The sequence below is a fragment of the Mus caroli genome, unplaced genomic scaffold (assembly GCF_978045245.1).
Source record: "Mus caroli unplaced genomic scaffold, Mus_caroli_1 scaffold_20, whole genome shotgun sequence".
In the NCBI taxonomy this organism is placed as follows: Eukaryota; Metazoa; Chordata; class Mammalia; order Rodentia; family Muridae; genus Mus; species Mus caroli.
In genome coordinates, this window is record NW_028227275.1 from 26,649,432 (window position 1) to 26,674,364 (window position 24,933).

Genomic DNA, 24,933 nt, shown 5'->3' on the forward strand with positions numbered 1-24,933 from the left:
TGAAATAGAAGACAAGACCGATTTGCCCCTAAGAACAGTATTTAACTGGCAGAATGATTTTTCTCAAAGACAGAGCTCCCAAGCCTTTGACCTAAAGACCTCCATAGCCAAGGGCTCAGGGCTCACTGCTGACCCTGCATTTATGAGCTTATGATTAATGCTAATGAATTCTCCTTCTTGTATGTGTTTTAAACACACATTTACTAATCCCTTAGATCTAAACTAGTTTCATACAAGTGAAAATAGTCCTTAAATTCAGATTTAGACTTAATGTGTAGGAAGGTCAACAGAGAGGGAAACAAACTTACAGAGAAGCCTGCAGGATGAGAAGGGCCTTAACCAGGCAGGAATTTTGTTTGTGCAGTACTGGAGATGGAACCCAGAGCTTCAGAAACATCTGTTTAAAAGTCTAGGGTAGAGCACTTGCTCCCTCACTCTACTGGATTGTTTTTAGAATGCCAGCACCAGGGCACTGACCTTGGAAGGACTGGGAGTTAAAGGCAAGCCTGGACTGAAAGACTCCGAGAGGAGCCCCTTGCTCAGGCCTCAGGACAATAACGGACACCCAAGAACTCACAATAGACCAAGCTTGATGCAAACCACATGAGGCTTTATTGGGGAAAGCCAGAGCTCTAGGGACGACTCATATCCCACACAGGGGTAGAGGAGTCAACCTAGAGGGGAAAGAGGTCCCAGTTTTTATAGGCCCTCAGGGGAGAAAGGAGAAGGGGGGAGTAGGGGATTTCCAGATCTAAACAATGTCTATTCTCAAGAAATGGGTATGGGAGGGGTACAAGGAAAGAGTCTGGTGCAAGTGTAGCAACTCAGGATTGGCCGGGCTGTGGTTGCTGGGGAGATTTTCTGACTCTTTCTCAGCAACCACTATCACAAACACCTGGCAATGGGCTTCATCAGTGGGCACACACATGGGTTCAAGGAACGGTCAAAACATTGGCAGACACACAGGTTCAAGGAGTGGCCAGAGCATTGTGCACCTCTATTTTTCTAAATCAGTGAAGCTAGTTCTGCTAACACTGACATCTATCTTGCCAATTTTAGGGCTTCTGTGTCCTTTTACATTCTGTCAGGATCTTTCAGGACCACATGGTATCACATGTTCTTCAAACACAGAACCTTTGTGCCCAACAACAACAAACTCAAAGTACAATATTGCCTATTATTGACCAGTGGGTTCCCGTTCCTCTCAATTTTTCCTGAAAGCTTAATTTCTTTTCTAACTTTGCCGTTCGTCATAATCAGCCAGGACTTTTGTTGAAAAGAAGACATTTAGAGGTTGGCATTTCTAACCAGTTCCTAGCTTGTGTCCGTCCGAAGGACTGTTCTGAATTGCGATAACTTCTATGAGCTTGAGTCTGACCTCGTCAGTTTAGAGACTTTGCTTTTGCCTAGAAGGATGCCTGAGGGGATGGCTAGCCTGGAACCTGCAGCACACAGTGCCTCCTGGAGGGCGGGGCAAACACCATTTACACCCCCCCACACACACTGTTAATGAACCTGTTAATGAACCCATTTTCTCCTCTCAGAAAGAGAGAGAAGCAAATGTTCTTTTATTTTATAGAGAAACTGAGACTCAGAGTTAAGTTGACTGCCCAAAGTCATGGGGCTTTGCGGGGTGAGTTGAACTCAAGTCTTTAGGATTGACTGTTCTGTGTAATAGTCTGACCAGGGTCCCGGTCCTTGCAAGATGCACGTGCAGGAGACTTTGTACAGCTTCTACTCTTTGACCATGCAGGGACATATCTTTTTGAGAACACCCAGCCTTCTCCTTTAGTGTAGGTCCCAGCTACACAAGACTGTTACAGAGAGAGCCCTGCAGTCCCCAGCGAGCTGGCTCAGGACTCGCGGGCCTGAGCATTACATAACCTGGAGGCGCCCCTCCTCCCCGCGCCCCTCACCCGTGGTCAAGCCCCCAGCGCAGAGCGGATCCGGGGACAAAGCCCGTCCGCCAGCAGGGCAGAGTCACCCTCGGGGCTGCCGTGACTGAGAGCTTTGCTTCTCCGGGGCGGGGCGGTGGGATCTCCCTAGTGACAGTGTCCAGCGGGCGCTGCCTGCGGGCCCCGGCCCCTACGGCGCCTCCGCCCTGTGCGCTCTCCGCCCCTCAGCCGGGACCGGACTCCAGAGCCGTGGGAAGGGGTCGCCGCGAAGGGGACATGTGGGCTCGCCGTCGCCAGCGTTGCAGCTGTCCCCGCGAGGTGAGCACCCGTGGGTCCGGGGATGCGGGCGGGCGGAGACCGGACAGAGGACAGCAGAGCGCTCGCCGGAATCGGCGCTGTCCCAGTGCGGAAAGCTTTGCTTCTGTCCTTAAGGTTTCCCAACTCGGTAGAACAGGTGGCTAGGAATCCAGGTTGGGCGGCAGAGCTGGACCTAGACCTCGGGAAGGATGCAGGCGCTCCATTCTACATCTATCCGGGAGCTCAGCTGTGTCTAGATCCTAAGTCTGGCCACTTGTTGGGTTTAGAATGGAAGCACGTGCCCACTTGTCCTGTGTTCTGGAGTGTCTGGCTGGGTTTCCAGGCAGGTGGCTGGAGAGAGTGGCTTTGATCTGTGTCCTGTGGTTTCCAGATGCGCATTTCCCAGGCAAGACAGACCGCCTTTCCCCCTGGGTTGTCGGTGTTCTTGCTTTTTAACCCTCTCCTATCCACCAATCGTTTATTATCCTTATGTGATCTCTTCAGAACACACCAGCCTTCCCGTTTGGAATGAATTAAGCTTAATTTCTCCAGTCGCTCCTTACCCTAAAGCAGCCAGTCTTGTATGTTTGGTGCAAACTGGTGATTCAGCGTTCTGGGCCACTAGCTTGCATTTTGTCTGGCCGCTGGGTTAGTTCTTCCTAGCTTTGCTGAGAGCTATGTGGGCATTCCAGCGTCTCTGCTAAACCTAGCCCAGAAGGAAAAAAATCTTCGGGCTTGCCAAGTTCAGGAAGACCCTGTGGCTACAGGTATTTGAGCTCACTAGCTGTTGAAATCTGCAGCTGCTGGCTGTGTAATTTCTCCCCCCCCCCCCACCCCAACAAAGTCACACTAAACTACAGCTTATGGTGTGATAGCCACCCGTGATGCCTGGCTTATGACTGTAGAAAGTGTGAGCTTTGGATCAGTTACTGAGAGACTGGACACAATCACGTATTACTTACAGGATTTTAGACTTGAAATGAGTTTTAGAGAATCTATTAGATTCAAACCCTTCAGTTGAATAGCTTGGGAAGCTCAGAGCCATGTCTGCAAGGTTTGTTAAAAAAACCAAAAAAAAAAAAAAAAAAGTTATATCTTTAAGTGTAGTTGGGACCAATATTGAAATCCAGGCTTTCTCCCTGTCTTCCTGGTCAGTGTTCAGGGCATTTTGCCTCTATGCATTTTAACAACAACCCGGCACCATATGACTAGACCGGCCCAAGCATATAATTTTCTCATCCTTGTAATTACTCATCTGCTTTTAACCTGAGAGAGTTCTGAACTAGATGAGAGGTCGATTCAGTCAAACTGCCTTTGTTGTGTAAGTGTTAAAAGTTAAGAACACTTTAAACCTGGGATGAGGGTACATGGCTGTAATTCCAGCACATCAGAGACGGAGGCAGAGGACTCTTGGGAGTTCAAGGTCAGCCCGAGCTACATAGTGACTGTCAGGCTAGTGAAGGCTACATAGGAAGACTCTATCTCAAAAAAAAAAAAAAAAAAAAAAAAAAAAAAAAAAAAAAAAAGAAATGGAGGGAAGAAAGGATGACAGGAAGAAAAAAAAGGGACAAATGGAGAAAAAGCAGGAAGGAAGGGACGAAGATGTAGCCTCATGTTTAAGTGATGTTTAAAATTCTTCCCATATGAAGATGCATATGTGGATACTTCCCAAATAAACTCCCAGGAAAGGCAAGGATGAGTTGGAGTAAGTTTCCTTTACTGGCTCTGGAGTTCGGATTCTGTGCTCCTTCTGGTGATAAATGCCCAGTAATGAAGACATGATCTGAGTGATTTGCAATGCTGAGCTGTCGCAAGAAGCGTGGCCCGGAGGTTCGTCATGAGTAACTCGGTGATCTGGACCAGAAGTCACGGCTTAGATTTTAAAGCTGTAGGCTGATACATCAGCGAATACCACTGCAGCATATTGCATGCTTCTTCAACTTAATTCGATGTAATAGGTATTTATTGAGTGCCAACTGTATGCTCAGTGCTGTTTTGAGAATGGGGTAGGTGTCCGTGAACAAAATGAAGGACTTTGGCTCTGAAGAGCTCAACTTGAAGTTCATTAATCAAGAACTTCCCTGGAATTCTGTTAGCCAGGTGGAAGGGAATTTCAGTTTTATGTTAAAAAGGGAAACAAATGTGAATGTTCTGTCTTCAGATCCAGTCAAATGGCTGATTTTATAATCATGGGAAACGAACAGCTCTCAAAGTTGCTTTGATGTTCATGAACTGACTTGGGCTACACCGTCATGTGACTTATTGGTAAACCTGTCACCATGGTAATTTTTCTCTTTGAATTACACACATTCCAGATTTAACATTCTCTCAGCTGCATTTTCTTCAAAAAGCACAGTTTGCAAGCTCAGGCATGTCTGTAGTTGTTAATAGTGACTTATCGAAATGATCTAAATGAACTTGACAGGTTTTTGGTCATAAAGAGCCGCACCAAAAAAAAAAAAATGCAGTGTTTGGGCTGTTTTTGCATTCTTTACTTAATCTTTAGGTTTTTCTTTTTTTCTTTTGTTACAATCTGTAAGGTATTTTCTTGTGAGTACCTTTCATGACTATCTAAAAACTCACCATTGCTATGGTAAGATTTAAGTGAGAATAATCAAATCACAGTGGAATATGTTGGAGGATTTGAGCCGAAAAAAGATTCTCTGTTTCGTGTGTGTGTGTGTGTGTGTGTGTGTTTAGCGGGTTTAGGTTTGTACAGGTGAGCTTGCCCATGCATCTCTTTTACCTGATTGATTGATTGACTGATTGATTGATTTGCTTGAAGCAGTTCTTCCACGACTTGGAGCTTGCCCTCTGGGCTAGACTGACTGTCCAGCAAGCCCCTGGCATCTCTCTGTCTCCACTGCCTAGCACGGGGAATACCAACAAGTACTGTCACATTCTGCTTTTACTTGGTGTTAGGGATCCCAGCTCAGGAGCTTCATGTTTTAGTTGTAAGGACTTTACCCACTGAGCCCTCTCCCCAGTCCCTTGTTTCTATTTTTAATTTCCTTTACATCAAGTCTATCAGGAAATCTCATTATCTAACAGGGCACTATTTTAAGTGGCCTTTATGAAATGCTTAGGTAAGGTCACAATTTTTGGTGTTTGCTACACTGTTTGTCTCTTCTTTCCTTCCTTCCTTCCTTCCTTCCTTCCTTCCTTCCTTCCTTCCTTCCTTCCTTCCTTCCTTCCTTTCTTTCTTTCTTTCTTTCTTTCTTTCTTTCTTTCTTTCTTTCTTTCTTTCTTTCTTTCTTTCCCTTCCTTCCTTCCTTCCTTCCTTCCTCTTCTTTTTCTTTTTCTTTTTCTTTTTCTTTTTCTTTTTCTTTTTCTTTTTCTTTTTCTTTTTCTTTTTCTTTTTCTTTTTCTTTTCCTTCTTTTTTTTAGACATGGCCTCACTATGTAGCCCTGGCTAGCCTGGAGCTTACTATGTAGACCAGGATAGCCTCAAACTCACAGAGATCTGCCTATTGCTTCCCAAGTGCAGGGATTAAAGGTGTGTGTGACCATGCCTGACTGTTTTCTCTGTTTACTTCAATTTGCTCCATCGTAGATGGTCCAAAGGAGTGAGTTGTTGTAGTCAGGTAGAATGTTGCACATCACCAATTATTCCATAAGCACACTAATATGTTGACTTAATAGATATTTATTGGATTACTTAGTAATAATTTGTGTAAAGACTGTATTTTGCTGGTGGCAGGAGGGGTTATAAAGAGAATACACAGCTGAAGGCTGAAGTGGGTTACAGCCTGGCCTGGAAGAAAAGACATTGAAGGTTTATCCGGGCTACCATGACAGATAGATAACTTGGGAATGGGAAGGGAGGAGCCTGTGTGTAGGCTGTGAGGAGTTAAAGGCTGGGGAAGACTTCAACAGAAATGTGGACACACTGGGTGGCTCCACAAAAGGTCAATAGCATGGAAAAGCTTTGTTTCCTTTTTCTTTTGTTGTACTGAGATTGAACCCCAAGACTTACCTGCTGCACCAGCACCCAATGATTGAACCACCCACTAGTCCCACTTTCTTTCTTCTACTTAAAAAAAAGTTAATTTGACAATTTCATATATTATATTTTTGATTATATTCACCCCTCTCCCAACTTCTCCCAGATCCACCCCCTATTCCAGACCCACCCAACTTTGTACACACACACACACACACACACACACACACACACTTAACCTATGGAGTTCAATTTGTGTTGCCAATACAGTCTTGAGTATGCAACCATTCACTGGAATGGTAGGTAGTTAACCTACCTAGGGACACACCGTTAAAGAAAGCCCATTCTCTTGATAGCTATCAATTCACAATAGATCCCCAAGTGGAGATGGGACTTCATACCCACATCTCCCTTTCACTTCGAAATTTTGTTAGTTTGATCTTGTGCAGTACTCAGCCCCAAATGGGACATCTATACTACACCTCTTCACCAAAGACCTACGGGATGTCTCAGAAAAGGCAAAAGCAGGGACAGAAAGATGGTAGGAGCCAAGGGAGGTGAATGACCATAGTGAGTCAGTGTTTTCTGACACAGCAGGGAGTCACACATATGAATCACCGGGCAGTAGCAACATGCATAAGACCACTTGCTGGTTTTTGTTTGTTTTGTTTGTCTTGAGATAAGGTTTCACTATGTAGCCTGGTCTGGTCTTGAATTTGCTATGTAGAAAAAGCTCACCTTGAACTCAGAGATATCCACCTGAACTGCTAGAATAAAGGGTGTTTGCCACCACACCTGACTGACTTGCTTCATTATGAAGACAGATAAAGACTGTCTTTTAGAGAGTAATTGGTACTGTGTTGGGTTGTACTCCAAACACATCACTTCTGTACCCTGAGCATGCTTCCCTATCCCAGGCAATGAAGTATTGACTAACACTGAATCGACTCATTGGGCTAACAGTTTTATTTGGAGATACAAACTGGTTGTTGCTTGAAGCATAGACATTGCTCTGGAGTATCATTGTTGTAAGCTGGTATGCTATGGTCCTTCTCACTCAGGTGCATGCCGAGAGTGCTATTTAGTCTGTGTATGCCAACTGGATTTGCTACAATTTTTTGCTATATAATATGGCTATAATATATTGCTATAAATTTGCTGTTGAATTAAACAGTCCCTGAACTAATTTCATGTTAGTATTAAATGAAAAGTACTATTACCATGAATAAGTTGATTGCTACATGGGCCCATGCCTTACCCATCTTCAAGTTATTATGTTCTACCTGAGAAAATTTACTTATAAAGAGAAAGGTTTATTTTGGTTTACATGTTTTGGAGATGGTAGTCCAAAATGGAGTAGACCTATTGGTGAGTGTCCTAATGTGGGTGTGCATGGTAGCTGGCAAAGAAAAAGGTTCACTTCATAGAAGCAAAACCAAAGAAAGGGTAGAGTTTCACAATGCTCCTCAAGACACATCTCTAGTAACCTAAAGATATCCTTTAAGACTTAAAGATATCTTATAAGACTCCACTTGTCAATTGTTCTGGAACCTTCTATTAGTAGAACTTTAGAGATCAAACCTCTAACTCCTAGACCTTTGTAGGTCTGATCAACAATGAGATTAGAACGACCCAAGAAAGTCAGACAAACTAACAGAGCATCAGTGCACCATTGTAGAAAACACTAGAAGCAAGTTACAAGAGGCCATCCAGTGTATGACTCCAGATGTTCACAGAAACACATTTGTGAATTGAAAATTGGTTTGTAGTATCCAGGTAATGGAGGTAGGGGGAACTGGCAGAGACTGGAAATGGTACAGGGTTCCTTGAGATGATGCCTTGGGTCTGAATTTGATGGTGAAGCTGTTTGCAGAGATTATGATTATACTAAAGCTAATGGATTGAGCACTTTAAAATGGCTAAGCTGGAATCAGACATGCAGCTTAGTGTTAGAATACTTGCTTGGCATGACTTGACATAACTAAGGCTCTGGGCTCAGTTCTTGGTGACATGAGAAAACGAAAATTGAAGATGATCAAGTTGGAGTTTCTGTTATGTTTTTTTCTATCTCAATTTAAGAAAAGAGTGGGGGAGATATTTTGATAGGGAAAGTGCTTGGTTTGCAAATATGTGTTACAACACAAATCCCCTTAATTGATGTCAATCGCTCTGCCTGTGGTAGTATGCACCTACCGTCCAAGTGCTCGAGAGTTACAAACAGGTGGACCACTGGGGCTCATTGACCAGCCAATCTTTATACCAGTGAGAGACTTGTCTAAAAAAAATATCCAATGGGACCTGAGAAATGGCACCCTACATTGTCTTCTGACCTCCACACCCCCATACATATGCACCTGCACGTACATGAACGAGTACATACAATGACATATCATAAAGTTTAAACAAGTCAACATGAAAAACTACAACTTAGACATAGAGTGGTCAGCTATAAAATAATTGAGAAGCAGAGTAAAAATATGTAGGGTTTTGTACTCAGAAACTTATTTTTTTTTTACAATTTCTTTAAGGTTCCACTTCACTGTTTAAAGAAATAGAACCAAGAAATATGAATTTGGTTTAACCAACTGCCCACAGAACACCATTCATGACTACATATACAAAGGCTGGCAAATTAACTTACATTCACTTACATAAAAAATGAATAAGAAGCTGAAAATATATCATATCAGCTTTTCTATTAAGTTCTAGTAGTCTGATGGCTTCCGTGGAGAGATTGTGTAGTGTCTGATTCTGAGCTTTCTCTGTATATTCCTAGAATAGCTCATGTTTTGGCATCTGCACGGGCCTTCTTGTTTACCGACCTCTCAAGGATACAGAAATATGCACTCAAAATTATATGGGAGTCCTGAACCCAGTCTTTCAGACTTATAAATCACTATAAAAGCCAGGAGTGTGTTTCTCTCTAAACCCTGGGTGGTGACACCCTCATTCGAGTGTGGACACAGAACATCAGCATAATGTGTGAACTACACCAACCCTTAAAACTTACAACCCCAATCTTCATACACTGTAATTCTTCAATATATTCTTGAGTGCAGTTTAGCATTTCCTGGATTATCTGCCATATTACAAACTGAGAGTACAACTACTTATTTCTGGAAAAAACAGTATTGTTTTAGCAACTCTACTTCACTTGATGAAATACTTTCCATGGAAATGAGATCATATTTATCTATTGAAAACAGCTGCATTTCTCGAAATAGCAATTTCAGCTCTCTAAATCTGGAATCTCAAAACAGTCATATAGTGGCACACGGAGGAGGCCACCAAGATGCAAAATTTCTTTCACAGCAATCCAAATGGCTTTAAGAAAGAGAACTTCAGGTAGACAACTATCATGTCCAGTCTTAATGGTCAGAATTCAGTTCTTACAATAGGGGAATTCAAAGCCACAGGCGTAATTAATTGATATCACGGTCGGTTGTTTGTTCTGGCTGATATGTAACACCTTTGTGTCCGTGTGTCCATTCAAGTCTCCATGCCAGTGGTTCTCAGTGCTGTCTATACATTAAAATCACCAGAAGGGGCAAAACTATCAATGTTCCCACCCCAAATCTTCCCATTAAAGAGCTCTGAGGTAAGGTAAGGGTATCAGGAGTTTATAATACTCCCATGTAACCATATATGGATCACTGATCTATACATGTAAAAATTTTATTCTACTTCAGAAAAAATTATTGAAACAAACAGTTGCTAAGATATTTTCTAAACATGTCTTTTTGGGGGTATTTTAAAACATGTCTGATAAAAATTAAGTAAAAATTTTCTTTTATGTAAAAAAAAATTCTTTTTGTTATACAGTGTCTTTTCAGCATGTGGGAAGCCTTGCTCAGTGGTGGGATGAAGTTTCCTCTTCTGTGGCATTCACTAAGCTAATTTTTATATAAGATCTGAACCTCAAATTTTCCATTGCTACAAAATGACTGAGACTGGATACTTTGTAAAGAAAAAAATGGCTTATTCAGCTGAAAGTTTTGGAGCCTAAAAGTCCAAGATCGGTAAACATTATTTGGTCGTCATCACATCATGGTGTAAGGTACCACGGTTGGATTGCATGTGAGAAGGAGAAGGCACTTAGAGATACTGACAGAATGCTAGAGAATGGTTGCAGGAGAGGACTAGACTACTCTTTCAGAACTAACTCATTCGACAAGACCAGCACCAATCGTTTCCAAGAGCTCCCAATGGCCTATCTCCTTCCATCTTGGAGTAGTTCTGTCCCCTCTTAATATTGTCACACTGAAGATCCATGGGTTTTGGGGGGGGGTACAATTCTCATTTAACCATTGCACTAGCCAAACTGCATAATCATAGTTTACCAACTAATTCATTGGCCAGCCTTCCATTACATGGCTTTGGTAATTGTTTTTCATTACAGGCATAATTCTGAGACTAATACCCTGACCTTTGTCTCTGTAACAATTGCTTCCTCTGAAATACCTTTAAGGTATTTCTTCCTACTTTCCTTCCCTCCCTTCCTTTTTTCTCTTTTACAGGGTTTTACATGAGCTAAGGATGCCTGCCAAGTCATTGTATAGCCCAGGCTAGGCTTTAACTTGTGACTCCAGCCTCAATTTTCTTAGTGCCAGGATAACGGGTATCTGCCACCTTGCCTGGCTTTTGCCTTATATTTCTTTAAATGGACTGAGTTGTAAACCTGATTGGTCAAACTTATCTCTGCATACCTTCTCTTTTATTTGATTGCATCAAAATAGGTTTTCAAAATATAGGATTTATATGCAAAAGATATACTGTGCTCTTATAGGAAAGAAGTTTAAACACTGTGCTATGTGATTAGCACGATCTGTTGATTTTAGGTTGTGCATGTCCTTAGGCTTTCCATCTTGGAGAAAATGTGGCGAGGTGATTCCCACAGAACCTGGAAAATGAACAACAAACAAAGAACAATCAAAAACTTGCTAATGGAATTACTTAGAATTAACTGCGGGGCTGGGGATATGTTCAAGGGCAGAGTGCTTGCCCAGCGAGTGTTGAGGCCCAGCTTTTGATCCTAATACCAAAGGAAACAGAGAATAGCAGCAAAGGCAGAACAAAAGAACCATACAACCAAGAATAGCTGTTCTGTTTCTTTGTTTCTTTTAATGGAAAGGTAATGCTTGAGACTGGTAAGAGGACTCAGCCAGTGAAGGCTCTTGCTGCCCCAGTTCCTGACCTCTGCTCTGTTTGATCCACATGGGGGATTCAGAGAATTAACTCCTAAAGGTTGTCTTCTGACTTCCACATGTCCCCACACATCCACAGCGAATAAATACAATGTAAAAAAGTGGTATCTTCATGGATCTTGTCTGGTGGTTTAACAGCCTTTTACAGATTACTGATATGTTGAAGGATTCCTAGAGCCTGGGTAGGAGCCTGGCTTCAGGCCTTAGGCTGGTTCTTGTGTCCCCTTACAGCCTGTGAAGGTGTGATGTCCAAATTTTCACAGACTCAGCTTCTGAGTAAGGTGTTTCTCAAACAAGCAATTTCTCAGCTAAAACAAGTTTTTAGTAACTGGGCCATGTTTCTACATTTCAGGTTTTTTGTGTGTATCTGTCCAGTTTGGTTTGGATTCTGATTGGCTCTGCTTCTAGATGCTAATGTGCACCGGTGTTGAAAAGTGTCAGGGAGACTCTAGTATTAGTGACTGTAAATTGGGATCTGTGGGGAGAGGCACTAGTAGTTAGTTGGATATTCAGGACAATAAGTATAAAATCTGACTGATAAGTATAGAGGTTCTGTCTAAGATAAATATCTTATGAGAGAATATTTATAGACAGAAATAAGATGGTTCAAATATAAGATTCTGGGTACTAGCTGAGCTAAACTGGGTACCATTCTCTGACATCATATTAACTTAATGCAAAAGTTTGGTCAACAGAGCTCACTTTAACTTTTAATTAAAGATTAGTGACAAGGTCGTACAGTGTAGCCCAAGATGCCCTAAAAATCTGTGTAGCCCTGATAAGCCTCACACGCCAACCTTCATGTTTCCATCTCCTTAGTACAAGGATTGCAGCTACATAAGTCATCACACTTAACTCATACGCTATTCTTTTATTTTTCCCATTTATATGTGTATATAATTGTCAAAAAAGTTGGATGGTACTGTGTATGCTAATGTATGTATGTATAGTAACATGATGGGATAAAAGCAAGTACGCTTGTTTGAAAACCCTGATCTCTGGGAAAATCTCTGGGACCCCTTCTTAATGTTCATTGACACGCAGAAAGGTAGATTGAGACACAGACATGGACATTGTCGTATTCAGCTTTTTCACATAAAATGATGTTAAGTAGTAGTATGGTTTATCCATTAACCCTGGATCTAAATTCACCCTAATAGGATGGGGTCTGCTGGGCCTGGGGTATGATCCCATGGGGTCCTGGCATAGGTCCCCATTCTCTGTGTGTCTGTGATTTATTGTGTTTCATTGACCCAGACACATTGGTGTTTACAGCCTGCTTGAAATTGTAGTTGCAAGGATCACCAGCCACTACATTACTACTACGTTAACTTAAAAACTGGTGGTCAATGAGCTGGACATAATGGTGTGTGCCTTTAATCCCAGCACTCAGGAGGCAGAGGCAGAGGCAGACAGATCTCCCTGAGTTCAGAGGTCATCCTGGTCTACATAGTGAGTTCCAGGCCACCTAGGGCTCCATAGTGAAGCCCTGCCTCAAAAACAGAAATAAAACAAAAATTTATGTATATTTTAGAAAAAGCCTAACCACTAAGGTAAAAAATATGCTCTATCAATAAGACACCCAGAGCGGTTTACTTAGTAGTCTTAGTGTCTCCCTAATAGAACTGACCACTGCATCAAAATTAAGTGTTGTGCATTCCTTTCTTTCCGTCTGGCTTCTTTAGGCTGCCATCTCTATTTTCTGTGTTCAGAAAAAAATATAATTCAGACAACTCTATATTCTAATTTTTTAGAGATGAAGTTCCCACTAGTATTTCAGGTGAAAATTCAATTCTCTAGTAAAATATTATGATCCAACTGTTCATGTGGCTGAATGAGCTTATCTGCTCAGTAGGTAGATGGCCGATGCCTGCCCAGCAAGCTCCAGGCTCTTTGCTATGTGGGTAGCCCGCAGGCCTCCACCTTAGGAACAACCAGGTTTAGCAACCTGCATGACTCACCAGCCTTGTGTGGGTGTTCAGGGCCCAAGGCACTTCAGATAGCCTTTAGGGTCAAACCATTAAGGATATGTAGATGTCAGAGGGAAATATTCTAGACATGCAGGGTAGTGGGTACAAAGGCACTGGGCTGGAAAAGCACACACTGAGTGAAAGTGCTTATAGTTCTTCAAAGTGATGCTGGAAGGGTCACATGCAGGGCACATAGCTAGGGTCCTAGGGAACAGGCAGGACCCTGGTTAGGATCTTGTATATTATACAATCTTTCAATTTTGCTTTGGTAGTTTGTTGGTTTATTTGTTTCTCTTCGTCCTCCTGGTTGTCCTCCTCCTCTTCCTTTTCCTGCTCCTCCTCCTCTACCTCCTCTTCTTCATCTTTGTCTTTATGTTGTCTTTTCCTTCTCTTCTTCCTCCTGTTCCTCCTCTTCTACCTCCTCCTGCTCCTTCTCTTCTCTTCCTCTTCATCTTTGTTTTCTCTTCCTCCTCCTCCCCTTCCTCCTCCTCTCCCTCCTCTTTCTCCTCCTCCACCTCCTCTTCTTCCTCCTCCTTTTCTCTGACGAATCTTTCTACTGCCCTGGAACTCACTATGTAAACCAGGCTCCCCTTGAACCTTCAGAGCTCCATCTGCCTCTGCTTTCTGGCTCCTGGGATTAAATGTGAGCACCATCATGTCCAACTTTTTTTGATAGTTTCTTAAAAGATGTGGAGTGAAAAAAAATTAGCTCATGTTTCAGACTAATAACTCTGAATGAGGATTTTAGAGAAGCCCACTAGGGTGATGAGGTAGGTGTCTATTGAACCTGGGCAGAGAGGAACTAAAGTTAATGATTGATAGTAACACTTCTCTTTATATTCTTGATGCTCACTGTTCTGCAGGGCTTTTAGTAGAGACATCAATGGGCAGTTTGATATTCTGAGCACGGAAGGCAAATTTTGAGCACCATGTACTAATACAGTTGGTTGAAGTCACACACCTGGTTGTGATTAGCTGGTGAAATTCCAAGAGAGAATGGAAGAGAATAACAAGGCTGCATCCCTACTACACCCAGGCCATGTCTTGGCCATTATACTTTTAAAAACTACTCAGTCTGGCCATATGTTGACCCTTTCCACTGAGCCAAGACTGGGGGCAGAGACCCTATCTTATTTATAGTGTCACTGTAAAAGAACGTTGGAGGGAAATTTTTGTAGATGTGTGCCATGAATAGTATAATCCTTCAGAGAATTTCAGTGGTTCCTACTTAACCAGCTTTGTTAACTGACATGGTACATGCAATGGCTTGAATATATCTTGTCCCCAAAATCAATGCAAAGTCACTTCTGTTATGAGATACAGAGGAATGGACCCACATGGCATCTCTAGGAGGTACTAGCACTCTGCCTTTATGAAGTGATTAATCTATCATGTAATTCATAAATTAATGGATGTATAGGTTGTCTCTAGGATGGGTCTGCTATACAATCCAGTTGGGCTAGGTCTCTTACCATATTTCATCTTTATTATGTGATGTTCTTAACTGCTTTACTGCTCTGATATCAAGGAAGCCATCACCAAATGTAGCTCTCTGACCTTGGACCAAAGCTGTGAGCCAAATAAGACTTCCTTTCTTTATAACTCTCTTAGTCTGTGTCACTGTTATCTAGCAATAGAAAACAGACTTGGTTCCTTGACTTATAGTTAAGTGCTATGTCTGTTGAATAAGTAAAACAACATATCGTGAGTGGTCAGAAGAAAAGACTTTAGCACAAGAAGGAAGAAGTATGGCTTTGTAGGGAGGAAGGGTAAATAAGAGAAACTGTCATGGAATTTAGGAGAGCAGTTTCAGTGAGAGAGACAAGTGCAACACTACAGAAATGTTAACTGGTGAAGAACATAAATTAACCAGCAGACATGAAAGGTAATTGATAAAGTCAAAACCAGCTTGAGTGGCATTTAGGGAAGGCAGAAACAAAGACTGTTCCACAGAGGTAAAAGGGCAAAGGGGCAGGGAGAGGCTATGGACAGCTACAAAAGAGGTTAGGCTCCAGAAGGGAAGAAAATGAACTTTACAGTAGTGGGAGAGAAACTGTATTAAAGGGTTGCAGTGTTAGGAAACTTGAGCACCACTGTCTATACACTCTCTAAGGAGACAAAGAGAGAACAGGGCCAGCTAGGAGGATGGGTGGGGAGAAGAATGGTGAGGAAGGGGCTTATGAACTTAAGCAAGTTGAAACTCAAATACAGTGAGAATTACCTAGCTTGAGAGCTGAGAAGAAAAGATCTGAGAGGAATGCTCAATGCTCATAACATCCCTAGATTCCAGAAGGGTTGCTGTCTGTGACAATCAGTTGACAGTATGACTTACTCATGCATGGCTGAGATGGGCTTCAGAGAAAGCTCATAAGACACAGCTAAGTTGTGACCTCAGAGATAGAGCATGGATAATAAGTGGAGTCTCTCTGTCACTGAAGAATGACTCTTGGCTGGTCTGGACCTAAGAATGCTGCAACTCAGTCACGTATAGCTATCAGGAAGGATGTACAGATTAGCTAGCCTCTTGTCGAACAACAGTCCAGTAGCTTACATCTTGGCCTTTAATCTTTGGAGAAGACCTAGAAGAATTGACTTGGAAAAACAACACATTGCACAAGTAACTTGGAGTGCTTTAGTCAAACATCTTCATTGTTCTAAGAGGAGTCTGTACTCTGAAGGAATCTCCTGTCTTTTTTTTTTGTCATACTTCTTTTTTTTTTCTCCTGGAAATGTGCAGCATGATGTTCTCCGGGTAGAGAGAGGCATCTGAAGACCATCTAGTTTCCAGCTGTGGGACTGTTATGACATGTGGAAGCAGGGGTCATGGGAGAAAGGCCAGAAGCTTCAGTGTCACGCAGTGTGGTGTCCTCTGCTTCTATAGTTAGCCGTATGATGGGAAATCAGAAGTCTGTGTTCCATTTGTACAGCTGGACATACTATGGTCTCCCTTCCTGCTCTGTCCAAGTGGAATTCTGAAGTATGGGAATTCGGTTTGAGCTAACTGTGAGCAATCCCACATGAGAGGCTGTGGAGCAAACATACAGATACAGACTGCGGGCTGGGTCTGACATCAACCTGCGTGACATGAACAGAAAATCTGTCAGATGGGATGTTTGGGGATGCAAGTAATAGAAACCTGGGCTTAGCCTACCTTCTGTTCCTTCATGTATTGGGAAATCCAGGATAAGATCTGGGCCAGTCAGCCATGTGTATGTGTGTGTTCCTCTGCATATGTACATATCTGTATGTGTGCATGTGTATTAATGTCTGTATATGTATGCATATATATGTATGTGTGTCTATGTATTTGTGTGTATGTTCTATGTGAGCAATATATGTATATATGTATATAGTGGTGTAGATAGTAGATGTGTATGAGTGTACGTTGTATGTGTGTCTGCATGTGTGTGTGTCCGTGTGAGTATTAGTGTGAATGCTTTTAAAATACTTGATGCTTTTCTTTGCATGGAACAGATATGAGCTTTTTCTATGTTTATGCTTTTGGAGTAGAAGAGAAATTTATGATCCATTAATATTTGCCTGTTCATTTTTAAATAATTTTTCAATTTTTGAGATTATAGTCACATCATTTGTTATTTCCGCCTTCCCCTTTTCTCTCTTTCTATGTATATACCTAAATATATAACCATGACCTTCTCAGCTCACATAATGGTATTTGTAATTTTGTTCTGGGCTGACCATTTGGTATTGGATACCCAACTGGTCGCTCTTCTATGAAGAACACTATTTTTGCTCTCAGAGCTCCTTTGCTACCTGTGTGTCTATGGTTGAGGGCTTGTGGTCTTACTCTTTTTTTGTGTGTGTGTCTCTTCTTTTTGAACTTCCTAAAGAAGTCACTCCTAAATTAGACTTAGTGACAGAGAGGAGCCATCAGTGAGGCATGAAGTTAGGAAATGACGAACTGATGTTTGTTGTTACAAATTGCTTTAAGCGCCATTGTGATATAAATCTGCTCTATATTTGGTTGATATTCTTAAGATTGTCTTTCCATAAGAATAGCCAGGTCAAAGGGCTCACCTGTTTTCCTTATGTCTAGATGGCCACTTGGTGCACAAGTGACTTTAACTGATAAACAAAACACCATACATTAATAATGTCATGGTTGGACTATGCTGTTTTCATGTTCGTGATGTTTTTATATTACTGTAATCAAAAATAGTCCCAGAAAATTTGAGTTGTTCTAATACCATATAACTTACCTCTCATCTCCCTTACATTTATAAAAAAATGTTTTGTGGGTTTTTTATGGTTTGGTTTAATGGCTCAGTCTGTTCTAGACTTTAAGGTAATATGACCCATATCAACTCCTTCCCATTAATCTTTCAGATTCTAGGGAGAAGCTAAAATTGTGTCTTGACTCACCCTTCCCTTAGTGTGAGTTCCTTCTGGGGCTCTAGGCCTGTGCTCGCAGACTCCCTGGAGGCCTGCTTCACAGACACATCTGCTCTTCATTCAATGTCCTGGCTCTCATGCTGGATCCCTTGCTATATTCTGAAACCATTTGTGAGTAATTTGATGGGAAACGTGAAGTGGGAGATTCCAAGTTTTGCTGACCAAGTGTGTATTCGGGATATTTGTTTTGGAGCTGTGGTGGAGGCTAAAACTTTCATTGGCGTGACTTGATGTCCATACAATCCCTTCAGCAGTGCCTGGTGTGCCTTGCTAATTCTTCCTTCATCCCTACCTCAAGAAATGTTGCTGGCAAAGCTTTGTAAGAGTGGAAAACCAGCCATAGGTCCTGCCACTATTACTAGGTAACTGTGAGAGCACATGTTTGTAAGTGTGCAGGTGCATATGTGTGTGCACATGCATGTGAGGCCAGAGGGCAGTCTCAACTGTCTTTCCTCAATGCTCTCTGTCTTGCTTTTTGAAACAGGACCTCTTATGGCCTGGAAATTTATGAAGTGGGCCAGCCAGTGAGCCCCAGGAATCCAACTATCTCCACCTCCCCACTGCTAACTTTTTGTTGCTTAAAATGTGAGTTTTAGGGACCAAGCTGGTCCCTCATGCTCACTTTACATTCTGAGCTATCACTACAGCTCCCTAAATAGTTTTTCTTTTTTAATATAAAAGTCATACTTGGGACCATACTGCCTATAATATGACACCCACTTATCTTTTAAATACCCAATATGTTAGATATGGCAAAAGAAAGAGAAAAGAACAGGGCCACACCTGCCATGAAGGGGCACAGTGCCGTGGACCACAAAGCATGACCAGGACATGGGGAAGGTGGCAAGAGAATACTGTGCTGTGTGATTCTGTTCAGACTAAGCAGAGCATGGAAACAGAAGAGGCTTTAAGTCTAAAGTGCCCAGGCAGGGCTTTCTATAGCAGGGTATGGGTGGAATTATCACAATAAACTTAACGGTGTGGACCTATAAGCAGTATACTTCTCTGAGCTGCTTGTAAAAAAATGGAGATGCAGAGCATAGGTGGCTTTATTTGTCTTCTTCAATGAGTGGGAATTCTGCTGAGTTGCAGAGGAAAGTCAGTGTTGAGAGGTGGCTCGTATGGACTGGCTGTCTCTGGTAGTCCTGCTTCAGTCCTCCATACCCTACAAGGGTTTCATGTTTCTAGCAAGTCTGTAGTAAGGGTGCAGATATTTGTTACTTGGGCTCCTATGCCAAGAGCTTTTTTAGATATGTACCTGGAGTACATGCATTTTGCCAGACCTAAGACTCACTCCTTAGTGTGGGGACTTTCTGCTGTAGAGCGATTAGAAGCATGGAAATTATTTGTGCTAGAGGAATGGCCTTCGGGAATCCATGTGTCCCAATTCCTTGAAATTGCTGCCAAGTTTCTATTGGGCCAAATACCTAGTATATGTCTTTACATCTCCACAAAGCTCAGGGGGGCACTTGTGTTTAAGTCCTACCCACTTTCAAAAGTCAAATTGACAACAAATTTAGGTGAGACATCTTAACTGGCTTCCTCTTTGTCTGACTCTAGACTCAGACAGAATCTCATTCAATAAAACAGAATGTGCGGTCAGATGAACCAGCCACCGAGGATGCTTTTCTATAGAATGCAGAACCAGAGCAAAGAGGATTTGGTTGTTTGAACACTACAGCATAACATGATTGCTTATTGAGTTGATTGAGTGCAGAATCAAACCCAGGGCCTTTCACCGGCTCTTCAAGAACCAAGGCATGGTTCATTCCCTGACTTTCTGCAGACAAAAATCTTGCTTTGTCATCCAGGCTGGGTCCAAACTCAAGTTTCTCCTGCTTCTATGCCTAAGTGCTGGGACTACAAGCATGCACACCCCCATGCCTGACTCAGAATTACTTCTTTTTTACATGTCAAAGCTAAGAGGTTTCCCTTGTGTGAATTTTTTTAAAAAAGTCACACGAACAACTTAGTTTTGCTTATTGATGTAGAACTTGAGGACAAGGGATTCCGTATGGCTTTGGCTGGCTAGGTCTTGTGCTGGGTTGATCCAGACCAATGTCTTCAAGTACTTCTATTTACCGCTCCACAATGTGATGGCATTTGGAGGTGGGTGGGGGCGCTTTTGGAAGTTACTCAGTTTAGACAAGGCCATGGAGTAGAGAGTGCAAACTAAGATTAATGTCCTTATGAGAAGAAGAGGAGAAATATTACTTTCCACTGAGCAAGTGCATTCATTGAGGAGAGGTGAACATCCTGAGAAGGCAAACTGGGATGAGAGCCCTTACCAGAGCCTCTATGCTGGTCTCTGGTTCACAATTCTCCCTCCAAGCTCCCAGAATGATGCAGAGGAAGATCCGCCATTGGAGCCACCACCTCTGGTACTTGTTTTGTGACTGCCTGAGCAGACAGTGAGAGCTGCAGTCCTTCCCAGGGGTCACCTTTTTCTTCCTTGCCCTTTTGTGATGCTTGCCCTCAATGCTTCTTTATCTTTCTGGTTGGAAGTTCTCAATTTCCATACATCTTGTTCCCAAACCTCCCTTTGAAACATGAGCTACTGAAACCTGAATCTCCCCCTTTCTTCACCTGCTCCTGAGGACATCTGCTCCCGAATGTGTGTAGCTCCTGGACCAACAGAGGCCTCTCTTGGCGCTTGCTAGAAGTGTTGATCTCAGTGTCTATGCAAAGCTGACAAATCTGAGGTGTCCTTTAGTGGAAGTTAAACCAGTCCCGTTCTTTAAGATTTCTGTGAGCAGTCATGCTCCAACCTCCAAGTGTACATATCATGTCTTAGTTTGTTTTGGTGTTACTGTAACAAAGTGCCCAGAACTGGAAGATTTATAAAGGAAGTAAGTGGTATAACATTGCGGTCTAATAGGGTACCTCAGGCCGCAATATAACACAGAGCAGAAGGGAAAGGAGAAAAGGGATCATTAAAAAGGCCAAGTATATGGGTGGCTTCATTTTATACAGACCTCTCCTGTGATAAATAATGTAGTTTATGGGATTTAACCAACTCCCATGACATGAGAACTGACCCCTTATGAAGGTAGTGCCCTGTGACCTAATTATCTTCTACCAGACTCCGTATTATAATGGTACCGATGGCCAATACTGTAGCACCAGCTTCGAAGTTCTTAGCACATGAGCCTTTAGAGGCAAGGCATAGCGTCTGGATCCCATCTTCCTCTTGTGATCTAGTCCAGTTTATCTACAAAGTATTCTGATGGTCTACTTTTAAAGACATATTTATTGTAACTTATTCATATTGACCTGTTTATGCTAGTGTATTCCCCTATGGCTTGTAACACAGTACCACAGACTGAGTAACTTTTAAGGGAAAGACAATGATAGAAGATCATACTTCTGATCCATAGCCAGGGGCTGATTTTGGTGAGTGGCTTTTTCTGAATTCTAAGGAGTTCCTGTACCTGCCTACTCAGATCCTACAATAACTTTTAACTCTACCTCGACATAGTAAGGTGCCCACAGAACAAGTTCTCAGCCTAACAGATTTATACATGTCCAATGCTATTCCTAGGGAAATGTTAACAAAAGTCTACTCACCCCAGAGAGGCAAACAACACAAACCAACGTACAGATACCCTCATTGTCCACCGTGGTGAACCAGTTTATTTTGGGTATATGTTACTTACTGTAGAATAGATGAAGAATTACTATCAGGAGCAGAAATGACTCAGACAGTTGCTTCACCAAAAGCCCACTCCAGCTCATAAAAGCGGGAAACCTGCACCAAACAGCACATCCTGCAGGCAGTTAAACAGGTGAAGCAACTGGTCCAGTCGGTCTGAGCATCTTCTAGGCAGCTCTGTTGGTCTCTGTCCCTCCAATCCCGAGGCAGCTTGGCTGATCTTCTGTTTCTTTCAGGTGACTTTACTGGTCTCTTCTAGCATCTTAGTTTATCTGAAAGAATCTGGCATCTGTCTTTACAGTTTATATACAGTTTACATGCCAGAAGAAGGAATCTAGTGATTCTGGTCAGTTTCATGGACTTCCTAAAGCTTTTGAGTTGTTTAACTTCCAGAGCTTAACAAGCTTCCCAGCAGAATGGAAAACTTTACCTCCTATGAGAACATCCTTTTGTTTCACTTCCTTTGTAACATCTGGTATCTTCAGTTCCCTCAAAGATGGAAATTTTGAACTCAGAGAAGCTGCTACAGGAGGGATGTGTGGCCTCCCTTTGAGCTCAGCTTTGCATCTATGCTTTGAGCAGTCTGGCTGCAAGTCAGGGTGTCCAAAGGTTCTTGTCTTTGTGTGCTAAAACAGTTCACGTGATGTAGGACAATGCTTTACTTGACTATGTGAAGTGTTTACCCCAAAGGATACATTCAAGAATATAGACCATTATCTAATTGAAAAGATAGGGTAGGGTACAGTCAGGAGCTCAGGATGAGCAGGCACATCCCGGGGAGATATGAGGTTGCACACTCAACTGGTGTATATGGATGCACTTTTGGGTCTCCTTCTCCCCAGATGCTGTCTTTCTACAGTTTTATAGAGGCATGATTACTTAGGCATGGTCGATTAAATAATTAGTCTCTGATCATTAAGACACTCGTCAGACCCTCTCTCTTTCCAGGGTTAAGGGTGGGGTGTCTAAGTATATAGCAACCCTCCAATCACATAGCTAATTCTTCTGGCAGCCAGTTCCATTTGGAGGCACCCCCCCCCCCGGAGTCTCCCACCAACAGTCACCTCATTAACATGCAAGAACTTATGGTTTCCAAGATCTTTGTTTTCTTAAAATGTCAAGTGTTTTAAGAGTTGCGTGCCAGGAAACCAGGGCAGGGACCGAGTATAGTTTTCTTATTATGTCAAGAACAGATTCATACTGTTGTTATGTATTCCTTATCAGTATCCATCTCTAGAGCCTTTTTATGTTTCCAAACTGAAACCCCATACACTGGCCCCATTCCCTTCTCTCTCTCTCTCTCCTTCCAGCTTTCGTTTTACTTCCTGCATGTATGACTTTGACTATTGCAGACACACCACCCCCTTGGAGCCATGAAGCCCTTTCTCCTTAGCCCCATCCTCTATGCTTCACTTGTTCTGCAGCATCTCTCAGCATTTCTTTCCCTTTAAAGCTGGTCACATAGTGTGCAAAGAACACATTCTGTCCACCAGTCACCTGTCAATACACATTTGGGTTTGGTGGCTTTCACTCTGGGCCAATTAGGAATAGTGATACAGTGAACACGATGGTTTGAGGGCCTGCATCTAATTATTGGAGGGAAATTGCTGGATTCTATGGCAATTCTCTTTATAACATCTTGAGGATGTACCACAGTGTTTTCCACAGAGACCACACCATTTTACAACCTTTCCAGAAAGATACCAGAGTTACAATTCCTCTACATCCTTGCCATCATTTTCTTTTGCTTTTATAATAACCATTGTAATGCACTTGGAGTTACAATATTACCCTTCAATAGTTATATTTAAACACACTTGTATAAAGATAAATAAATAAGTAAAATTTCTCAATTTTTTCCTACAAATAGTGACCAGTTTATTGTTTAAAATTTACCAGCTTATTGTTGTTATTGTCTTTTTACTGTATTTTCTCCTAGTCTTGCCTTAGACATATAGCATGCCTATAACATGGCCACGGAAAGTGTTCTGAATTGGGAGTCTAGTGCTTCCTTTCCAAAGCTGATGGTTGCTCCCCTTCGCTCTAACAGGACCACTTTCATGTGGCCCAACCTGCATTTTATTATTTATGCTGCTCAAGTCTAGCCTCAGATGCTCCTGTTTTGGGGGACCCACCACCATGTGCTTCTCTGATCAGTAAAGCTGAACCAGAGGTCCCTGGCAGTAGATTAGACCACTGACATGCAGATCAGCTCAACGCACTTGCCTCTTTACTGCCTTGTACATCTCCACTGCTTTCTCTATCTTTAGCACGGAGACCTCTCCTTTCCCGTTTGTTCTTTTACCACGGTTTGTCAGGTCACCTTAGTTGACCGCAAGAGGAAGGGAAGTGTGCTTCCTGTTCTATAAAACTGTGTGCTCTGTAATTTTCCAGTAAGTTTTAAAGCCCACAGCAAATGCTTGTCTCAGCTTAAACAGCAGCCATGATATAGTGATTTGAAGGGAAAAAAGTACAAAATAATATTTTCATGGAGCTAATTACTACCTCTTAAAAAAGAAAAGACTGCCATCACATTCACAATAGAATTCGGGTTTTCTAGTAGCCATTAGGGTAGATGATGTGCAGGCTAAGCAGGTGGATTAGAAAGTTTTGTTTTGTATTTTTCTGCTAGGGAGTTTGATGGGACTAGTGTCTGGTCAAGGGTCATTTTATAACCAGTTAATTGACTTTATGAGATTTACCATTTTGATCGATCTTCAGCGTCATTTTCTGAAATGAGTGTTTGCTTTTGTTACTGTGGCTGAGATATAATTCTGGCTTAGCTCTGCTTGAGAACCAAGAGTATGACGCTCACTGCATCCAGGCTGTGGGGAACCATATGACGTGGTGCCAATGTTGCCTTTGTTCAGATAAGGGAGGAAGCGAGAGCTGATGACTGCTTGCATGGAAGGAGTTGCTATAAAAGATCAGCTTAGTATCGGAATGGGCGAGGCAACTTCATCTCTATCCTTTTCATCATATTACACCTAAGCAACAATGTCTCTACTTCTTTCTCCTCAGCATTTCTTCCCTGGGTTCAGATTTCTCAGACTTTCCATGCAGAAGTGGCTGATGCCTGCAGGGCTTGGCTCTCTGTCTCCTTCCTCCCTTGTGCTTCCAGCTTTCTGACACAGTGGTTTATCTAGCTCCACAACTCTTCCCAGGTATTCTGTTCTTTCCCTTTACAGTAGTCCTGGCTAGCACAGGTCTTAGTTATCCAGATGTGGTGGGGACAGTGCAAACTCCATTGGCAGCATCCCTGCCACTCTTACTGTGGAGTTTTGCTCATCAGTTACAGAGGGTTCTCCATTTATGAAGATGTTTGACTTATGTGATGATTAGTGATGATTTTCAACTTGCAAAATCTAAAATCACCTGGGAGATGGGCCTCTCAGATCATCAGTGGGAGACTGTCTTGATTATGCTAATTAGAATGGGAAGACCCACCACTGTAGGCGGTAGCAATCCCTAAGCAGGAGACCCTAAACTGTATAAGCCTAGAGGAAGTGAGCTGAGCACTGGCCTGTATTCATCACCCTCTTCCGACTGCAGATACAAG

At 42.4% G+C, this 24,933-nt stretch overlaps 1 protein-coding gene across 3 annotated transcripts in view; it reads left to right on the forward strand.

The window, feature by feature from the left end:
- The first annotated feature begins 1,806 nt into the window (after positions 1–1,806).
- Slc16a12 (solute carrier family 16 member 12) overlaps positions 1,807–24,933 on the forward strand; it is a 78,975-nt gene continuing 55,848 nt past the window's right edge. The window contains exons 1-2 of one of the 3 annotated variants that reach the window (XM_021151694.3): positions 2,839–2,959; positions 4,354–4,474. The gene's annotated coding sequence lies outside the window, so the exon portion shown is untranslated. Of the gene's footprint in view, positions 2,214–2,838; positions 2,960–4,353; positions 4,475–24,933 lie in introns of those variants that run through there. The other 2 variants (XM_021151692.3, XM_029472554.2) reach the window with 2 other exon arrangements.